The sequence below is a fragment of the Somniosus microcephalus genome, chromosome 6 (genome assembly GCF_052327205.1).
Source record: "Somniosus microcephalus isolate GS21.2 chromosome 6, FLI_Smic_1.0, whole genome shotgun sequence".
NCBI lineage: Eukaryota > Metazoa > Chordata > Chondrichthyes > Squaliformes > Somniosidae > Somniosus > Somniosus microcephalus.
Genome location: NC_140992.1, coordinates 29,590,373 through 29,611,860, shown reverse-complemented (window position 1 = coordinate 29,611,860; position 21,488 = coordinate 29,590,373). Strand labels below are relative to the sequence as shown.

At 49.4% G+C, this 21,488-nt stretch overlaps 1 protein-coding gene across 2 annotated transcripts in view; it reads left to right on the top strand.

The window, feature by feature from the left end:
* The window catches only part of pid1 (phosphotyrosine interaction domain containing 1), a 171,310-nt gene that overhangs the window by 141,219 nt on the left and 8,603 nt on the right, over positions 1-21,488 (top strand). The gene's annotated exons all lie outside the window — the stretch shown is intronic.

Sequence of the window (21,488 nt, the reverse complement as noted above, 5' to 3'; positions counted from 1 at the left end):
AGGCTTTCGACAAGGTCCCGCATAAGAGATTAGCATGTAAAGTTAAGGCACATGGGATTAGGGGCAAGATATTGACTTGGATAGAGAACTGGTTGGCAGACAGAAAGCAAAGAGTTGGAATAAACGGGTCTTTTTCCGAGTGGCAGGCAGTGACTAGTGGGGTACCGCAGGGATCGGTCCTTGGACCCCAGCTATTCACGATATATATTAATGATCTGGATGAGGGAACTAGATGTAATATCTCCAAGTTTGCAGACAACACAAAGCTGGGTGGGCGTGTGTGCTGTGAGGAAGATACTGAGAAACTCCAGTATGATTTGGACAGGTTGGGTGATTGGGCAGATGCATGGCAGATGCAATATAACATGGATAAATGTGAGGTTATCCACTTTGGTGTCAAAAACAGGAAGGCAGATTATTACCTGAATGGCAATAGATTGGGAGAAGGGGAAGTGCAACGAGACCTGGGCGTCCTTCTGCACCAGTCGCTGAAAGTAAGCATGCAGGTGCAGCAGGCGGTTAAGAAGGCAAATGGTATGTTGGCCTTCGTAGTGAGAGGGTTTGAGTACAGGAACAAGGATGTCTTGCTGCAGTTGTACAGGGCCTTGGTGAGACCACATCTGGAGTATTGTGTACAGTTTTGGTCGCCTTATCTGAGGAAGGACGTTCTTGCCATGGAAGGAGTGCAGCGAAGATTCACCAGGCTGATACCTGGGATGGCAGGAATGACGTATGAGGAGAGATTGGGTCGATTGGGCTTATACTCACTGGAGTTTAGAAGAATGACAGGGGATCTCATCGAAACTTATAAAATTCTAACAGGACTAGACAGACTAGATGCTGGAAGGATGTTCCCGATGGTCGGGGAGTCCAGAACCAGGGGTCACAGTCTAAGGATAAGGGGTAAGCCATTTAGGACAGAGATGAGGAGGAATTTCTTCACCCAGAGAGTGGTGAACCTGTGGAATTCTCTACCAAAGAAGGCAGTAGAGGCCAATTCATTAAATATATTCAAGAAGGAGTTGGATATATTTCTTAAGGCTAGGGGGATCAAGGGATATGGAGAGAAGGCAGGAACAGGGTACTGAATTTGGATGATCAGCCATGATCTCATTGAATGGCGGAGCAGGCTCAAGGGGCCGAATTGCCTACTCCTGCTCCTATCTTCTATGTTTCTATGTTTCTAAACTCTAGAGAATATAGGCCTAGTCTACTCACTCTCTCGTCATAGGACAATCCCCCCATCCCAGGAATCAGTCTGGTGAACCTTCGTTGCACTCCCTCTATGGCAAGTATATCCTTCCTTAGGTAAGGAGACCAAAACTGTACACAATACTCCAGGTGTGGTCTCTATATAATTGCAGTAAGACATCTTTACTCTTATACTCAAATCCTCTTATAATAAAGACCAACATACCATTTGCTTTCTTAATTGCATTTTTGTACCTGCATGCTAACTTTCAGTGATTCATGTACAAGGACAACCAGGTCCCTCTGAACACCAACATTTCCCAATCTCTCACCATTTAAAAATATTCTGCTTTTCTATTTTTCCTACCAAAGTGGATAACTTCACATTTCTCCACATTATATTCCATTTGCCATGTTCTTGCCCACTCACTTAGCTTGTCTATATCCCCTTGAAGCCTCTTTGTTTCCTCCTCACAACGTACATTTCCACCCAGCTTTGTATCATCAGCAAACTTGGACATATTACATTTGGTCCTCTCATCCAAATCATTGCTATAAATTGTGAATAGTTGAGGCCCAAGCACTAAACCTTTCGGTACCCCACTAGTTACAGCCTGCCAACCTGAAAATGACCCGCTTATTCCCACTCTCTGTTTTCTGTCTGTGAACCAATCCTCAATCCATGCTAGTACATTACCCCCAAACCCATGAGCCCTAATTTTGTTTAATAACCTCTTGTGTGGCACCTTATCGAATGCCTTCTGAAAATCCAAATACACCACATCCACTGGTTCCCCCTTATCTATTCTGCTAGTTAAAACCTCAAAAAACTCTTAACAGATTTGTCAAATATGATTTCCCTTTCATAAATTCGTGTTGACTCTGCCTAATCCTATTATTATTTTCTAAGTGCCCTGTTACCACGTCCTTAATAATAGATTCTAGCATTTTCCCTACTACTGATGTCAGGCTAACTGGTCTGTAGTTCCCCGTTTTCTCTCTCCCTGCTTTCTTAAATAGTGGGGTTACATTTGCTACCTTCCAATCCGTGGGAACTGTTCTAGAATCTATGGAATTTTGGAAAATGACAACCAATATATCCACTATCTCTATAGCCACCTCTTTCAAAACCCTAGGATATATGCCATTAGGTCCAGGGGATTTATCGTCTTTCAGTCCCATTAATTTCTCTGGTACTATTTTTTTACTAATACTAATTTCTTTCAGCTCTTCATTCTCACTAGACCCTTGGATCGCAACTATTTCCGACAGGCCCCATCATTTTTTGACAGATGAATTGTCAGTGTTTGACAGCATTGAGGTGCTGTCAAACACTGACAATCACTGTCTAAAGGTGAGCCCTTGCACCCAGTCTCACCAATGACTCTCTCCTTTGGAGAAAACAGATGGCAGCTGCATGTGAGATTGCAGAAGCCATCTGTCAATTCTCCTGATCAAATGAAGCTTCACAGAAACATCAAATCTTGTCACCTGCAGATACATATAAATAGAATAAAATTATTTCTCACTACATTCTCTCACCTGTCATACTTACCTGTTCACAATTGCACCCATCACACTACCTCTGCAGCTGTCATTTGCACACTTACACTGCAGCAGACCCACAGCTCGCCTCACTGACCCTGGCAGGCCATCGGGAAGCCCGCATCAGCAGGCTGAAAATGGGGAGAAGCCTCTAAACTGCCTGTTAACTAATTGGCTCTAATCCCCTTCCCACCGCTAGGAGACAGGTCCCTGCGCGAGTCAGGGACCCACCTCCCGGGAAGATGGTTCGGAGGCGGGTTGGGAGCGGGGTTGGGATCCGCTCCCAATTTTTCCTATTTTCCCAGCAGCCCCGCCTCCTAACCCACCTCCTCAGGGTTGGGAAAATCCAGCCCAAAGTATTTGCTTAATTTCTCTGCCATTTCCTTATTCCCCATTATAATTTCTCCTGTCTCAGCCTGTAAGGGACCCACATTTATTTTCACTAATCTTTTCCTTTTTACATACTTATGGAAGCTTTTACAATCTGTTTTTATGTCTCTCGCTAGTTTACTCTTATATTCTATTTTCCCATTCTTTATCAAGTTCTTGGTCCTCCTTTGCTAAATTCTAAAATCCTCCCAATCCTCAGGCTTACTGCTCTTTTTTGGCAACATTATAAACCCCTTCCTTTGATCTAATACTATCTTTAACTTCTCTTGTTTGTCACGGTTGGACCATTTTTCCTGTGGGGTTTTTGTGCCTTAAAGGAATGTATATTTGTTGTAAATTATGTATTCATTCTTTAAATGCTAGCCATTGCTTGTCTACCATCATACCTTTTAATGTAGTTTCTCAATCTACCTTAGCCAACTCGCCCCTCATACCTACGTAGTTTGCTTTGTTTAGATTTAAGACCCTAGTTTCGGATTTAACTAAATCACTTTTGAACTTAATATAAAATTCTATCATATTATGGTCACTCTTCCCTAAAGGTCCCTTTACTGCAAGGTTATTAATTAACTCTTTCTCATTGCACAATACTAGATCTAAACTAGCCTGTTCCCTCGTTGCTTTAATATGATTGTAGATTTTCTTTTTGCATCTCCTTGGCAATATGGTCATTGATACCTGTTGCACTATAACACAAGTGCAGTCCAGTTCTGAGATCAAGTCCATTTATTTCCTGCAGTTCAACTCGTCCAGCATGATCTGAATACTGGTAAGCATTTAAATGGACGAATCTACATCAATACTGTTCTAGTGGTACATTTTAGATATAATACTGAGAAAACAAATGACTCTCGCCACATGTTCTTGGATCTATTGGAAAACCCTGATCAGAAATCAGAAACTATCATTGAGAGCTTGGTTGAATGTCTTGATAGTCATGGATTTGCTGATCCACCTTTGCACAGCAATTTAGTTGTATTTGCCAGTGACAGTGCTCGTACAATGTTTGGTAGGAAAGTAGACGTTGGTCAGTGCCTTCAAGCTAAATGTCCAGACATTGTAATATGCCATTATCTAAATCACAGGATGGAATTAGTAGTTGGAGATGCTATCAATGAAGTGAATAGTTTCAACCCATTTACAGACATTTATGGATAAACTACAGCTGTTCACCACTTAACCAAAGGAATTGTGAGAATGTGCCAAAAAAACTGGATTTATAGCTAAATAAAACTGGACATATGTTAGGAATCAGTATGTGCTGAATAAATTTGAGGCAATTGTGCTCATTTCCTTGCCACCTCAGAAAACAAAAGGAGACAATATAGAGACAGCGCTACATACAATGAACTGTTGACAGGACTGCAATCTCCTGAATTCATCCAGGATTTTGGTATAATATGTAACACCTTTATGAAGTGTGTCTCTCTCTTCTGAGTTGCTGCAGCAGCGAGATACCATACTTAGGTATGCAGACAAGCTACTGAGGCATAACATACAAATCATACAATAATTTGAAGATGAAACCAGATACAAGAACACCAGAAGCATCTGAAAAACAGTCAGCTGAAAATTGTCCTTTTAGTCTGTAATGGAATACACGATACAGGAAAATCTCGATTTACCGGCACCTAAATAACCGGAAATTTCTGTTAACCGGCAAAATGCAGGAGTAGGTTCCGGTAAGTTTTACTTCATATTAGTGGCCATTCCTGGATCTGTGGCCGTGTAACCGGGGTTCCTGCACCTGTTGCTATGCAACAGGGACGCCTGGATCTGTGGCCGTGTACGGGGCTCTCGTACCTTTTACTATACCTCTCTGTAATCCAGACTTTTTGATAAACCGGCACCACGCCGGTCCCGTCGGTGACGGATAAAAAAGTTTCCTGTAGCTCCAACCACCAACAGTTTCTTTCCAGCTTAATAAACCACTTGAGAGCCTGATTATTTACCATTGTTACAGCACATCAAGGAAACCATAGTAAATATCATAGTACAATTCTGTTATTGCCAAGATAATTGTGCAATATCTGGATTGCTGGTATGTCTATTGAGTAATGGCAAGGAACAATTGGATTCCCTACCTAAAAGAATTAAATTTGCCCCACAAGTGATTAAAAAAATGCTTGTCATGACTTCAGAGATGATGCTGCATCTAATTACCTCATGGAAGTTAAACCATTAATTAACTGGACAAAGGTGATCTTCTTCTTCTTAGGCAGTCCCTTGGAACCGAGGATAACTTGTTTCCACACTAAAAATGAGTTCTCAGGTGACTGATGAGTCCAATGCGGGTCCTACAGCCTCTGTCACTGTTGGGGTTGTCCATGAGGGTCCTGACGTTCCAGGTCCCGAACTTCATTTTAAAGGGTGGAAGATGCCTGTGCGTGAATTCTTTTAATGTGGGGTGGCCGGTGCACACCAGCTACCACACGGGCTTGACAGAGCAAGGTCCTGGTCCAATGGCAAGGGGAATCCAAGCTATTATGGTGATACAACACTAAATGAAAGCGTGGCTTTAGCCATATAAACCTAATCATACACTCTGCTGTCAATCAGGCATGTATCTTCCCCGATGGTTATGAAACTTTATGGGCCTCCAGTCCACAGGTGGATTTGTTAAAAATTTGTTCTCAAAATGTGGACAACACTGGCAAGGCTGCATTTATTGTCCAACCCTACTTGCTCTGACAACTGAGTGGCTTGCTAGCCCACTTCAACTGGCATTAAAAGCTAGCCACACAGTGTGGACGTGAGTCACATGTAAGCCAGGCTGAGTAGAGGTGGCAAGTTCCCTTCCCTGAAGGACATTAGTGACAATTCAGCAACTTTCATGGCCGTTTTGAAGTAGGGTGGGAGGAGGCTCGTGTGGAGCATAAACACCAGCACAGGCCTAATGGGCTGAATGGCCTGTGTCTGTGCTGTAAATTCTATATAATTTTTCTGGCGCTAGCCTATAAATTACCAAATTTATTGATTTCAGTTTCACAAATTGCCACAGTGGGATCTGCATTCATGACTATACTATACTCATCTCTAATCCAAAGCAGTATGTGAAGATTTGGCTTCAAATAAAGAGGTCTGCAGCTGACACCAGAACTCGGAGAGTACTTCCGCAGCCAGTTATCACAGGCCCCCATGGAAATTCCTTTAAACTCAGCTCAGTGACTTTTATAAATTAAATGGAATTTGCTTTGTCTATAATGTTTTCTTATCATTTCATGCAGAACCAAATACGCATGGTTATAATGTACTGTGTATTTTGTATTAATATTTAGTTAGAATTAATAACTTTATTCATTTCCAAACCGAGCTGTTTATTTGGAATTGGTTCATTGTACTGTGTATGACCCAATGATCCATGTGATATTTTCCTAGATGTGCAAGGGTTCCTGTACTTCTCATTTGTCACGCTACGGCTGCACCATGATACATTACGGATTCTTCTGAGAATGGACTCAGATGCAAGATATAACTTTATTTACGTGTTTTCCGGCAGCTTTCTGGCTTCCAGCTAGCCATGAAAACTTTGCACTCCCCACCCACCCAAATTAAGTTCGACATGTTTTCTCTATTTTTATACTGGCACAGCACTACCTCGTTAGACCTTTATTTACATTATACATACATGACATGTGGAGCGCAAGGAGCGCACTGTTGTGTCCGTCAGTAGTAAGACACAAGACTGCAGGAGAACGGTACAACAGGTGTTTACTCAACGTGGCTCACTCTGGAACTGAACTGTACAGATTACTACTCAGTGCTATATACAGGTGTGGTCACTGCCGGTACTACAGTATACATGAACTGTAAAAAGTAGTTCCCCCCTTAAAGGTATATACGTTCTATATATACTGTGTGGCGGATCGCCGCCTAAACGGGCGCAATCCACTTTTCCGTCCGTGGACAATAAATCGGGCACCTTGCCTTTAAGAAGCATGCTGCCTTTAAGGCATGACAAAGGAGCGGGCGTCGCCCTCAGTGTGTACTCAAAAGCGCGGGTGTCGCCCTCAGTCTGCTTTCGGGTTTAGCAGAGAGAGAAGCTGGGGCAGCCATCTCTCAAGAGAATGTAATAAAAGCCATGTGTTCCTCAGATCGGTTCGGCCTCCATTCGTGTTCCGCGGCAGCCGCAACATTGGTGACCCCGACGCTCAGAACATATTCCGAACACTGCAATGGCGGACACGAACGCAGTTTCCGTGAAACTGCCGGAGTTTTGGGAAAACCAGCCCGAAGCCTGGTTCCTCCAAGCTGAGTCCCGATTCCGGCTGCGACACATCACTACAGATGGGACGAAGTATGACTACCTCGTCGCATCACTCGGTAGCTCCACAGTCACGAAGGTCTGGATAGCACTGCAGAACTCACCAGAGGAGGGCAAGTATGGCACAGTGGCATAGTGGTTAGCACTGTTGCCTCACAGCGCCAGGGACCCGGGTTCAAATCGGCCTCGGGCGACTGTCTGTGTGGAGTTTGCACATTCTCCCTGTGTCTGCGTGGGTTTCCTCCGGGTGCTCCGGTTTCCTCCCACAGTCCAAAGATGTGCGGGTTAGGTTGATTTGGCTATGATAAATTGACCCTTAGTGTTAGGGGATTAAATATGTGGGGTTACGGGGATAGGGTGGGATATGTGTCGGTGCAGGCTCGATGGGCCGAAATGGCCTCTATCTGCACTGTGGGGATTCTGTGATTCTGTGATTCTGTGATCTTAAGGCCGCGCTCCTTAAAAAATTTACGACCTCGACATACCAGCGAAACTGCCGCCTCCTCGACCTTCCAGGCCTTGGTGACGCCTCACCGTCAGACCTCCTCTCCCACATGCTCTCACTCACCGACGAGAGCCCACCCGGGTCCCTCTTCCGCACGCTGTTCATCCGCCAGCTACCTCCCAGCATCCGCCCAGCGATCGTGGCGTCCGGCCTCACGGACCTAGAAGCCCTGGCCGACGAGGCCGACAAGCTGCTGTCCACTCACTCCAGCCGCGACGTCGCTCCGGACCTGGCAGCCACAGCCTGGGCGCGCCCCTCACCGGCCACCACGCGGCCACAAGGCCCAGCCACGGGGCCCACGGGGCCTTCGCGCCCCACAAACCCGGGCTACTGTTACTACCACGCATGGTTCGGCGCCGGGGCACAACGGTGCACACCTCCCTGCTCCTTCAAGTCCGCCCCCGTACCAGCCCCCGCGATGGCCGTGGGCCACGCGGGCTCCCTGCTGTACGTCACGGATGACAAAACCGGCCGCCGGTTCCTGTGCGACACTGGAGCTCAGCACAGCATCATCCCGGCCTCCGCCCTCGACATCCAAAAGGGCGAACGAGGACAGGCGCTGGCTGCCGCTAACGGCTCGGACATCCGGACGTACGGCACCCGCACAGTCACCCTCGACCTCGCTGGTCGCCGCTACCGATGGGAGTTCATCACTGCCAAGGTACTCTCCCCTCTCATCGGCGCAGACTTCCTGTGCGCCCACGGCCTACTGGTAGACATCCCTCGACACCGCCTCGTGGACATGAACACCATGTCCCCCATCCTGGGCGCCATGGCCCCCCGTCAACCCGCCGACATGGCGTCACAGTGCCACGCCCGGGCCACAGATGACTACTCGGCACTCCTGGCCGAATTCCCGGCCCTCACCAACCCGACCTTCTCCGCGGAGGTCGCCAAACACGGGGTGGAACACTTCATCCCCACCACAGGCCCCCCAGTGTACGCCCACGCCCGCAGGCTGGACCCGGCCAAACTGGAGATCGCGCGGACCGAGTTTGCCACTATGGAACAGCTCGGCATCATCCGCCGCTCCAACAGTCCCTGGGCCTCCCCACTCCACATCGCCCCCAAACCAGGCGGGGGTTGGCGCCCCTGCGGGGATTACCGCCGCCTCAATGATGCCACCACCCCTGATCGGTACCCCGTGCCGCACATTCAGGACTTCTCGGCTAGACTGGCCGGCCGCTCAGTCTTTTCCAAAGTCGACCTGGTGCGCGGCTATCACCAAGTCCCCGTCCACCCCGCGGACGTCCCCAAGACAGCCGGAATCACCCCCTTCGGGCTTTTCAAGTTCCTGCGGATGCCCTTCGGCCTCAAAAATGCGGCCCAGGCATTCCAACGGCTCATGGACTCGGTCCTTCGGGACCTGAAGTTCCTGTTCATCTACCTGGACGACATCCTGGTAGCCAGTTCCTCCAAGCAGGAACACCTCGAACACCTTCGCATCCTGTTCGGGCGCCTCAGCGACCACGGGCTCATCCTCAGCCCAGCCAAGTGCCAGTTCGGCCTGGACAAGATTGACTTCCTCGGCCACCACATCACCCATGCTGGGGCCATTCCCCTGCCTGTTAAGTCTGTGGGTTGTATTATAAATAATCACAGACTCCACTGTTAACAAAATAAAACACGTCTTTACTATTCAGAGGCTCGGGCGATTCTGCCCTAGTTAACGTATCACAACCCTTATATACTGGTGTGGTCACTATCGGTATTACAGTATACATGAGCCAACAAATAGTGCCACACCGAAAGTAGTGCTCTTAAAGGCGAACGGTTACATACACAACACTCCTCCCTTTTTAGCTTATTACTTACAGAATCCCCTTTAAACATACAATCTTCAACTTCATATACAGTTTACAGATATACTCTCGATGGAGTCAACGTCATATAACAGTTTACATGTTTAGTCTCTGTGGAGGTTTCCGGATCCTCTCTGGATAACGCCGAAGTGGTGTCGTCATTCCTAGCGGCCCAGTAGGGGTGCCTGGCAAAATCGATTCAGCTGGAACAACAGTGTCAGGTTCATCTGAATCCAATGTTACTAGATCAGCAGTAGGTGTTCTAGGTATTTCAGTTTCAACATTACTCGGGTCAGGTGGTGAAGTCGAGTGCTCATTTGTGGCGGACTCTATGAGCTGGTCAACATGGCGCCTTATTACATTGTCCCCAATGTTCACCGTGTACATCAACGGGCCTAGCCTTTTTTTAATAGTTCCAGGCTGCCATTTTTCTGTACGATAGTCCCGGGCCAAAACTTGTTGCCCCATCTTGAAAGACCTAGTTGCCCTGTCATTGATGTTCTGGAATTGCCGGTTCTCCACGTCCCTTCTGACATTGGGTTTAAGTAGATCCAGCCGGCATCTTAAGCGTCTGTTAAAAAACATCATTGCGGGAGTTTGATTTGTGACCGCATGTGTTGCATTTCGGTATGCCAACAAAAAACTGTCTACCTTATGTTGTAGACTTATGTCTTCATTACTCATGGCCTTTACGGCCTTCTTGAAGGTCTGGACGAACCTTTCAGCCAACCCATTGGAGGCGGGATGGTATGGGGCTGATGTGTAATGTTTAACCCCATTGCTCTTTAGGAATTTCTTGAATTCCTCGGACACAAATTGTGGTCCGTTATCGGAACAGATCTGTTCCGGCAGGCCATTCCGAGCAAACATGGTTCTTAACACCGTGATGGTTTTCTCCGTCGTGGTGGTGGTCATTTTAATTACTTCCGGCCACTTGGAGTGGGCATCTACCGCTATCAGGAACATCGAGTCCATAAATGGACCAGCAAAGTCGATGTGTACTCTTTGCCAAGGAGATGAGGGCCACTCCCATGGGTGCAGAGGAGCCGGTGGTGGTGCGTTCTGAACCCTCTGACATCCTAGGCAATTCTTGGTGATCTCCTCTATGTTCCCATCGATGCCTGGCCACCACACAAATGCTCTCGCTAAATTCTTCATCTTTACTCCACCCAGATGTCCTTCGTGCAGCTCCTTGAGTACTTTCTTTTGGAGTTTGGGCGGAATCACCACTCTCGACCCACACATTAGGGTTCCCCGGCACACCGACAGTTGTTCTTTCCTCTGTGAGAATGCCTGCAGTGTTGGTTCGCTCTGTGCTGGCCATCCCTTCACCGTTAAGTCATAGACTCGTGAAAGAGTCGGGTCATTCCTTGTCTCCTTCTCAATCATTGAGTTTGTTATCGGCAGACATTCCACAATGGACGAGTGGAACAACTCCACTGGGTCCCCTGTACTCGCTTCTTCTACTGTCGGCAATGGTAAGCGTGATAACCCATCGGCATTTCCGTGTTTTGTTGACCTTTTGTACTCAATGTCATACTGGTGTGCCCCAAGTAAGACTGACCATCTTTGTAGCCTTTGTGCTGTCATGTTGGACACGGCCTTGTTCGGGTTAAATATGGACACCAACGGCTGGTGGTCTGTCAGCAATGTGAACCTCTTACATTGCAAGTAATGGTTGAATTTCTTCACGCCCCACACAAGACTGAGGGCCTCCCTGTCTATCTGGGCGTAATTTCGCTCCGCGGTTGTCAAAGATCGGGACGCGAAAGCCACTGGCCTTTCCGAGCCATTTGGAAGCCTGTGCGAAAGTACTGCTCCAATTCCGTACGGTGAAGCATCACACGCCAGCCGAAGGGGTAATGCTGGGTTGAAATGAGCCAACACTTCCTCAGAGGTAATCAACTCCTTGCTTCTGCGAAAAGCCTTTTTGCACTCCTCACTCCACTTCCATGGTGTCTCCTTTCGCAACAGCTCATTCAGTGGATGCAGCACCGTGGACAAATTTGGTAGGAACTTGTGGTAGTAATTGATCAACCCCAAGAATGATCTTAACTGTGACACGTTCCCTGGAGCGGGAGCCTTCACGACCGCTTCTATCTTCTCCGGTGATTTATGTAGTCCCTCGCGGTCAATGATATGACCGCAGTATGAGATTCGTTTTTGGAAAAACTCACACTTATTGCGGTTAACCCTAAGGCCATACTCCTTTAACCTGGTGAGTACCAGTTTCAAATTCGTGAGGTGTTCCTCTTCATCCATTCCCGTGATTAGGATATCATCCAAATAGCACTGCGTGCTTGGAATTCCTTGTAACACCTGTTCCATGGCCCTCTGCCAAATTGCTGGTGCCGAAGCCACTCCAAAGACCAGTCTGTTATAACGGTACAAACCTCTGTGGGTATTGATAGTTAGGTATTGGCGTGACTCTTCCTCAACCTCCATCTGCAAATATGCCTGAGCTAGGTCTATCTTCGTGAAGTGTTTTCCTCCAGCCAACGAAGCGAAAATATCTTCAATCCTTGGCAGCGGGTATTGCACCGAATGAAGCACTGGGTTCACTGTGATCTTGAAATCCCCGCAGATACGGACCTTCCCCGGTCCCCCTGGCTTACTACTTGGTGAGGATTTCATGACGGGTACAATGGGCGTGGCCCACTCACTGTAGTCTACTTTTGACAGAACCCCTGATCGTTCAAGTTCTTCTAGTTCTGCCTCCACTGCTGGTCGTATTGCATACGGTACCGACCTGGCCTTACAAAACTTTGGGCTTGCATGTTCTGCAATCTTAACCCTTGCTTTAATACCTCGCAGCTTACCCAGCCCTTGTTGGAATACTTCTTTCGCTTCATCTAATATTCGGGACAACCGTTCAGATTTGACGTCCTCTTTCTCGTGCTCCACCGACATGGCGTTTAGCTCATGCCAATCCATCTTTATTTTTCGGATCCACTCCCGTCCTAGAAGTGGTGGACCTCCCTCAGGCAGTACATACAGATCCAGACGGCGGTAATTTTTGTCTTTGTATCGCACATTAACTCCTGCCTTCCCAATAGGGAATACTTTGTGTCCCGTGTATGTCTGTAGTACTAATTCTGTATTCCGTAGTGGAATATGTTTGAAAAACTTTTTATAGTCATGCTTATTCATGACCGTCAATGCCGATCCCGTGTCTACTTCCATTTTGACTTTGGCCTTTTCAATCCGCAGCGTCATCCAAATGGTTTGTCTGTCAGCTTCATTGTTCACGTTGTGAATTTTTAGACTGTCCAGTCCCTTGTATTTGAAGTGTGAGTCGGACTTTTGTTCCCTTGGACTCTTCTTGTACCCTTTTTTTGCGGACTCCCTCTTGTTGTCCGTCATTCTTGACCAGCATACTTTTGCTATGTGCCCGATCCTGCCACATTTCCTACATTCTTGGTTCTTAAACCAGCACTGATTCTGGTCGTGCGTTGTCTTTCCACAACGGTAGCATTTGGAAGTGCTTGCAGTAATTTGATCCTTCAGCACTGCTACGATCTCTTCGAAGGTCTGGTCCACTGGTTTAACTGGTGCTATTAGATGTTTCAAGAGCCCGTATGTTTTTGCTCCCATCGAATTTAACAAAGTTATTGCCTTGTCGTATATGGCTACGCAATATATTCCTATGCGTTCCCCATACGTGGCCCTGTCTTCTATTTCAGCATTAAAATCATTAATATTTCCTCGCTTAGGCATCTTCTTCTCTTTCCGAGAACAGCACAAGTATTTCTTTACTTATTATTAATTTTCTTCTCTTCTTGAGAACACCACAAGTATTGCTTTACTTATTTCTTGCTTCTGAAAATTCTAATTAATTTTCTAAGATGGCGGTTTCCCGCTTCTGCCTTCTTCCCCAGCGGTTTTCCCGCGAAAAATGGCGGCTTTCCCGCGCTTCTCGCTCTCCCCGCCCACTTCAATGGCGGTTTTCCCGCGCTTGACGGTCTTCACCCGTCCCCCGACGCTGTCTTTCAGCCCGAGTGCGGCCCTTATCAGCGGATGCGATCGATGGCCCGGCTGCGCCTCGCACTTGAAAGCGGCCCCCGGCCTCTGGCTCACCCGCTCGCGCGGCTCTTGCTCGCTCCCTCCCGGGCTCTGGCTTACCCGCTCGCGCGTTTCACCGCGGCTCTTATCAGGGATTGCGATCGCCCTTATCTCCCGATCGGTGGCCCTGTCTTTGCAGCCAACGCTGCGGCTTACCCACGAGGTTATGGAGGCTTCAGGGTCCTAATGCCTGTCGCTTCCAGCCTGTCGGTTCCAGACTGGTGAGGATTGAAACCTCTCTTCAACGTCCTGTCTTCGGACGAAGCCGCCGTGGAACAACTGCCGCAGGGTTCGAATCCTGACTCGTCGCCAATGTTAAGTCTGTGGGTTGTATTATAAATAATCACAGACTCCACTGTTAACAAAATAAAACACGTCTTTACTATTCAGAGGCTCGGGCGATTCTGCCCTAGTTAACGTATCACAACCCTTATATACTGGTGTGGTCACTATCGGTATTACAGTATACATGAGCCAACAAATAGTGCCACACCGAAAGTAGTGCTCTTAAAGGCGAACGGTTACATACACAACACTGCCCACCAAGGTGCAGGCCGTCCAGCAATTTCCCCGCCCCACCACCATCAAAGGACTCCAGGAGTTCCTCGGGATGGTGAATTTCTACAACCGCTTCATCCCCAAAGCGGCGTCCCTCATGAGGCCCCTGTATGAAGCCCTCCGGGGCAGGAGCGGCAAGATGGCGGTCGAATGGACGGCAGACGTATCAGCCGCCTTCAACTCCACCAAGACCACGCTCGCCGATGCCACCCTGCTCGCGCACCCACGGCCCAATGCCAGAGTAGCGCTCACCACGGACGCCACCGACCACGCGGTCGGCGCCGTGTACGAGCAGTGGGTCGATGGTGCCTGGCAACCACTTGCCTTCTTCAGCCGCCAACTACGCCCCCCAGAGGTCAAGTACAGCACCTTCGACCGCGAGCTCCTCGCGCTGTACCTGGCGGTCCGCCATTTTCGGTTTTTGCTGGAGGGCCACCCCTTCACTGCGTTTGTCGACCACAAACCCCTGACATTCGCAATGGCAAAGACAACCGACCCCTGGTCCGCCAGGCAGCAGCGCCAGCTCGCGGCAGTGTCCGAGTTCACCACGGACATCCAACACGTCTCAGGCCGAGACAACGTGGTAGCCGACTGCCTCTCCCGCCCCGCCATCCACGCTGCACACCTGGCAGTCGACTACGCTCAACTCGCAGCAGACCAGCTCACGGACCCTGATCTGCTCTCCGCACCTACCAACCTACCAGGGCTACGCCTGGCCGACGTCGTCTGCGGCCCGACCGCAGTCATGGTCAAGTGCGACATATCATTATCTCAACCTCGGCCCGTCGTCCCAGCGTCCTGGCGCCGCCGGGTATTCGAGATTCTCCACAACTTCTCCCACCCCGGCGCCCGCGCATCCATCAAATTGGTAGCCAACCGCTTTGTCTGGCGCGGCCTTCGCAAGGATGTGCGTACTTGGGCCAACTCCTGCCTAGCCTGCCAATGGGCCAAGGTGCAGCAACACACGAAAGCACCCCTCGAGGAGTTCACCGTCCCTTCACGTAGATTCAACCACATCCACGTGGACATCGTCGGGCCCCTGCCGCCGTCGCAAGGCCACACGCACTTGCTGACGATCGTCGACCGCACCACGCGCTGGCCCGAGGCAATTCCACTGACCTCTACCACCACCGCCAACATCGCCAGAGCCTTCGTCAGCACCTGGGTCGCACGGTTCGGCGTCCCCTCCGACATGACGTCGGACAGAGGTCCGCAATTTACCTCTGAACTCTGGACCGCCATCGCACGCAATCTCGGGGTGACCATTCACCGCACCACAGCGTACCACCCCCAAGCCAACGGACTGTGTGAGCGGTTCCACAGATCCTTGAAGGCATCTCTTCGAGCCAGCCTCCATGACGGCGCCTGGACCAACCGACTCCCGTGGGTCCTCCTCGGCCTGCGCTCCGTGGTTAAAGAAGACCTCCACGCATCGGCAGCAGAGCTCGTGTACGGCCAGCCGCTGCGCTTACCCAGCGAGTTCCTGCCCACCGCCACGACACCCTGGTCAGCCGACCAGCAACGCCACGACTTCGCCTCACTGGTGCTACAGTTCGCCCCGGTGCCCATTGCCCGGCACGGCGAATCCACCTCACAGGTCCCGCTAAGCCTGCACCAGGCACGGTTCGTTTTCGTCCGGCACGATGCCCACCGCGGATCCCTTCAACCCCCGTACGACGGGCCCTACAAAGTGCTACAGGCTGGGGACAAGTTTTTCGACCTACAAGTGGGCGACAGGACTGAAAAAGTGTCGGTTGACCGACTCAAGCCAGCACACTCGGAGCCCGGTGAGCAGGTCCCAGTAGCTCGTCCACCGCCACGCGGCCGACCTGCCCTCAAGCCAGTACATCCGGCTGCTCCACGCTCGGCCGTTCCACGTCCACCGGCGTCCTACAAGAGCCGCTCCGGCCGGCCCATCAGACCGCCGCACCGTCTCGTCCACACCTCCTGAGCGGATTCTGGGGGGAGCTGTGTGGCGGATCGCCACCTAAACGGGCGCAATCCACTTTTCCGTCCATGGACAATAAATCGGGCACCTTGCCTTTAAGAAGCATGCTGCCTTTAAGAAGCATGCTGCCTTTAAGGCATGACAAAGGAGCGGGCGTCGCCCTCAGTGTGTACTCAAAAGCGTGGGTGTCGCCCTCAGTCTGCTTTTGGGTTTAGCAGAGAGAGGAGCTGGGGCAGCCATCTCTCAAGAGAATGTAATAAAAGCCATGTGTTCCTCAGATCGGTTCGGCCTCCATTCGTGTTCCGCGGCAGCCGCAACAACATTACAATTCTACCCCTTTTAGATTAACAGTACCATAACACTCATTTAACAATTAAATATCAAACTAATTACAATTAACACTTTTAACATACAACGTTAGCTGAAAATAGTCCATTTATATATTCAGTCTTTGGGGAGGCTTCCTGATCCTTTCTGGATAGCACCTTTCCCGAGTGTCTCGCTCTTGGTGCGGAGGCGATTCTGGCACCCTGTCATCGGTTGGGTCATCAGCTTCTGATGCTACTGTTTCTGGGGTAGATGCGACCTGTACGTCGGGTTCCTCATCAGGTACGTATGGGCGAGGCATGGGGTTGACTTGTTCCTGTGACTCTAGGATCTGGTCAGCATGGCGTCTCACGATGTTCTCCCCAACGTCCACTGTGTACATTAGTGGGCCCTGCCGTGTGCATATCGTTCCTGGCTGCCATTTTTCTGTTCGGTAGTCGCGGGCCAAGACTGGTTGCCCTACATTGAAGCTCCTTGTTGGCTTCTCAAGGATGTGCTGGAATTGCTTACTCTCAACATCTCTTCGTACATTTGGTCTGAGCAAATCCAGGTGAGATCTTAACCATCGGTTAAAGAACATCATGGCCTGGTTGGTGACTGCATGTGTCGCATTCCGGTAGGCGAACAGGAAATTGTCCACCTTATGCTGCAGCGGAATGTTGTCATTGTACATAGCCTTTATTGCCTTCTTAAAGGTTTGTACGAACCTCTCAGCCAATCCATTTGTGGCTGGATGACACGGGGCGGATGTGTAATGCGTTACCCCATCCTTCTTCATAAACCTCCGGAACTCTTCGGACACAAACTGTGGTCCGTTATCGGAGCAAATCTGTTCTGGCAAGCCGTTCCTGGCAAAAATGGTCCGTAGGACTGCAATACTTTTCTCCGTGGTGGTGGAGGACATTTTGATGACCTCAGGCCATTTCGAGTGCGCATCCACGGCTATTAAAAACATTGAGTCCATGAATGGACCAGCAAAATCAATATGCACCCGTTGCCATGGAGATGAGGGCCACTCCCATGGGTGTAGAGGGGCATGTGGTGGTGCATTTTGGACTTTCTGGCATCCTGAGCGGCTCTTGGTCAGGTCCTCGATTTGTTTATCGATTCCCGGCCATCACACATAAGCCCTGGCAAGGCTTTTCATTTTTACCCCTCCCAGATGACCCTCATGAAGCTCATTGAGCACTCTATCCCTTAACTTGGGTGGAATTACCACTCGGGATCCACACATCAAGGTCCCCTGGCACACTGACAGCTGTTCTCTTCTTGTCGAGAATGCTGGCAACAGTGAGTCGCCATGTGCTGGCCATCCTTTCACCGTCAAATCATATACCCGAGACAGTGTCGGGTCATTTCGGGTCTCCTTTTCTATACGAGCGTTAGTTACCGGTAGGTATTCAACGATAGTCGAATGAAATATTTTGACAGGATCCACTGCTGGTGCTTCCTCCGCAGTAGGCAGTGGCAGGCGTGATAGCCCATCAGCATTTCCATGCTGTTTCGTGCCCTTATATTCAATCTCATAGTGGTGCGCCCCTAGAAAGAGTGACCATCTTTGTAGTCGTTGTGCAGCCATCACCGGAACGCCCTTCTTCAGATTAAAAATGAAGACAAGAGGCTGGTGGTCAGTCAGCAAGGTGAATTTCTGCCCGTGCGGATAGTGATTGAACTTTTTCACTCCCCACACTAGGCTGAGGGCCTCCCTGTTAATCTGGGCGTAGTTACGCTCGACTGAGGTTAGTGATCGTGACGCAAAGGCTATTCGCCTCTCTGAGCCGTCCGAGAATTTGTGCGACAGCACCGCTCCAATGCCGTAGGGTGACGCATCACACGCCAACCGAATTGGTAGTGCTGGGTTGAAATGGGCCAATACCTCTTTCGATGTGATTAGTGTTTTGCTCTTCTGGAAAGCTCGTTTACATTCATCAGTCCACTTCCATGGTACTCCAGTTTGCAGTAGGGTGTTCAGTGGGTGTAGTATTGTAGACAAATTTGGCAAGAACTTATGGTAGTAGTTTACCAACCCGAGGAACGACCTCAGTTGTGACACGTTTTCCGGTGCTGGAGCCTTGACTACTGCCTCAATCTTTTCTGGGGACTTATGTAACCCCTCTTTATCGATAACATGGCCACAATACGAGATCTGTTTTTTTTTAAAACTCGCATTTGGGGCGGTTAGCTTGGAGCCCATATTCCTTCAATCTAGTGAGCACCTGCTCCAGGTTGGCGAGGTGATCACTGTCATTTTCGCCCGTGACCAGGATGTCGTCCAAATAACACTGGGTCCCTGGGATCCCTTGCAGGACTTGTTCCATTGCCCTTTGCCAAATAGCCGGAGCTGATGCTACCCCGAATACCAGCCGGTTGTATTGGTAGAGACCTTTATGGGTGTTGATTGTGAGGTATTTTTTTGATGCTTCTTCGACCTCCATTTGCAGATACGCCTGGGCCAGATCAATCTTAGTGAAGCGTTTCCCTCCAGATAGCGAGGCGAAAATATCTTCAATCCGCGGAAGTGGATATTGTACGGTGTGAAGGACTGGGTTCACTGTTACCTTAAAGTCCCCATAGATGCGAACCTTCCTTGGTTCCCCAGGCGTGCTGCTCAACGACTTTTTCATCACAGGGACGATGGGTGTTGCCCACTCGCTCCAGTCTACCTTGGACAGTACTCCTGAATGTTCCAAACTCTCCAGCTCTGCTTCGACGGCTGGGCGGATCGCATAAGGTACCAGTCTGGCCTTAAAAAATTTTGGGCTTGCGTTTTCTTCGATTTTAATTGTTGCTGTCATGCCTTTTAGTGTTCCGAGTCCTTGCTGGAACACTTCTTGCGCGTCGGTTAGGATCTTTGACAGTCGCCCAGGTGTGATGTCGTCATCCTTTCTGGCAGCCACAGTCAGTGCTTGTATGGAATGCCAATCCAGCTGTATTTTCCGGATCCATTCACGTCCCAGTAATGGTGGTCCTCCATCTTGCAATGCATACAGGTCTAGTTTTGGTGTTTCCTTACCGTTATATATAACGGTCACCCTTATTTTTCCTTTGGGGTAGACTTTTTGCCCCGTGTACGTCTTCAAAATAATTTTTGTGTCTCTCAAGGGTATGTGTGAGAATAGCCGCTCGTAGTCCCGTCGGTTTATGACTGTTAGGGCTGATCCTGTGTCCAGTTCCATTTTTACCTGGACTCCTGCTATCTTGAGAGTGACCCAAATGGTTCGGTGATCCTCCGTTTTGATCACATTATGTAGTTTCAGACAACTCAGCTCCCTGCTTTCGGAGTCGGTATCACTCTTTTGTTCGTCTGCACTATTCTCCGTCACCTTATGTACCTTCTTGTACTTTTCTTTTGGAGATTTCTTATTGCTGGTTTTCTTTCCCGACCTGCAGACTCGTGCTATGTGTCCTACTTTTCCACACTGTCTGCACACTTTGTCTTTGAACCAGCAATCATTGTGGTCGTGTGTTGTTCTGCCGCAGTGATAGCACTTCTCTGTTCTGTATGACATTTTGTTTGTACCATATTCTTGTGGTCTCTGTTGTATCTCTGCAGCGCCCCGTGCTGCTGCTTCATATGATACCGCAATGCTGAAAGCCTTGTCCAGCGTAAGGTCCTTTTCAGATAAAAGCCGTTTCTGGGTTCCTTCACTTTGAAGCCCACACACAAACTTGTCCCTTAAGGTACCTGCCAGTCCCGTTCCAAACTGGCAGTGCTTCGATAGTTTGCGCAGTTCTGTTAAATACTCAGCATTGCTTTCATCCTTATGCTGGTTCCGTTTGTGAAACTTGAATCTTTCTGCTATCAGCAGCGGTGTGGGGTTTAAATGTTCCTGTAGTATCGTCACTATGTCTCCAAAACTCTTTTCCATTGGCTTCGCTGGGGTTACTAGATTTTGTAATAAGCCATACGTCTTTGCACCCATTAAATTTAACAATACCAGCGCTTTCTTGTCATCTGACACCTCATTTGCCTTGCAGTATACCTCTATTCGTTCGACATATGTAGTCCAATCTTCGACTTCATTGTCAAATGCAGTGATACTGCCACTCTTCGGCATTTTGGGTGTGGTTTAAAATGGCTTAAAATGGCATCTCCCGCGCTTTCCTTCCTCCCCCGCTGCTGTCCTCGTGGCAATGGCGGCGCCCTGTAGGTTTCTGCGCGTCTCTCTCCCTCTCCTCGACGCTGCTCGGCCCCTAAACACCGGCTGCACCCTGTGCGCTCTGCCCTCTCTCTCTCTCCCCTGTCAACGCTGCTCGGCCCTTTGCTGTGCCGCTCGGCCGGGCTCTAGCCTGCCGCTGTCTGGGAAGGGTCTGCGCACTACCTGTTGCCAGCCCGTTTTGCTGGACCACCGCGACTGGAAAGCCAAGCCTGGCTCTCAACAGCCTCCCCCGCAATTCTCGAGTCTCTGCTGGATGACTGGGCGGTTGCCCGTGGTCGACGCCCGTGTCTCTGGCCTTGACCTCCAATCTACTGGTCTCCAGGAACGAATCCCTGGGAGGTGATGCAGAGTTGCAGGTAGGATCAAATTTGTCTCGTCGCCAATGTTGTGTCCATCAGTAGTAAGACACAAGACTGCAGGAGAACGGTACAACAGGTGTTTACTCAACGTGGCTCACTCTGGAACTGAACTGTACAGATTACTACTCAGTGCTATATACAGGTGTGGTCACTGCCGGTACTACAGTATACATGAGCTGTAAAAAGTAGTTCCCCCCTTAAAGGTATATACGTTCTATATATACATTACACGGACGTCAACCCAAGCACCCCACCCACCCGCCCCTTCAACCACCGTCTGCCCCACCTGTGACAGAGACTGTAGGACCCGCATTGGACTCATCCGTCACCTGTGAACTCATTTTTAATGTGGAAGCAAGTCATCCTCGGTTCCGAGG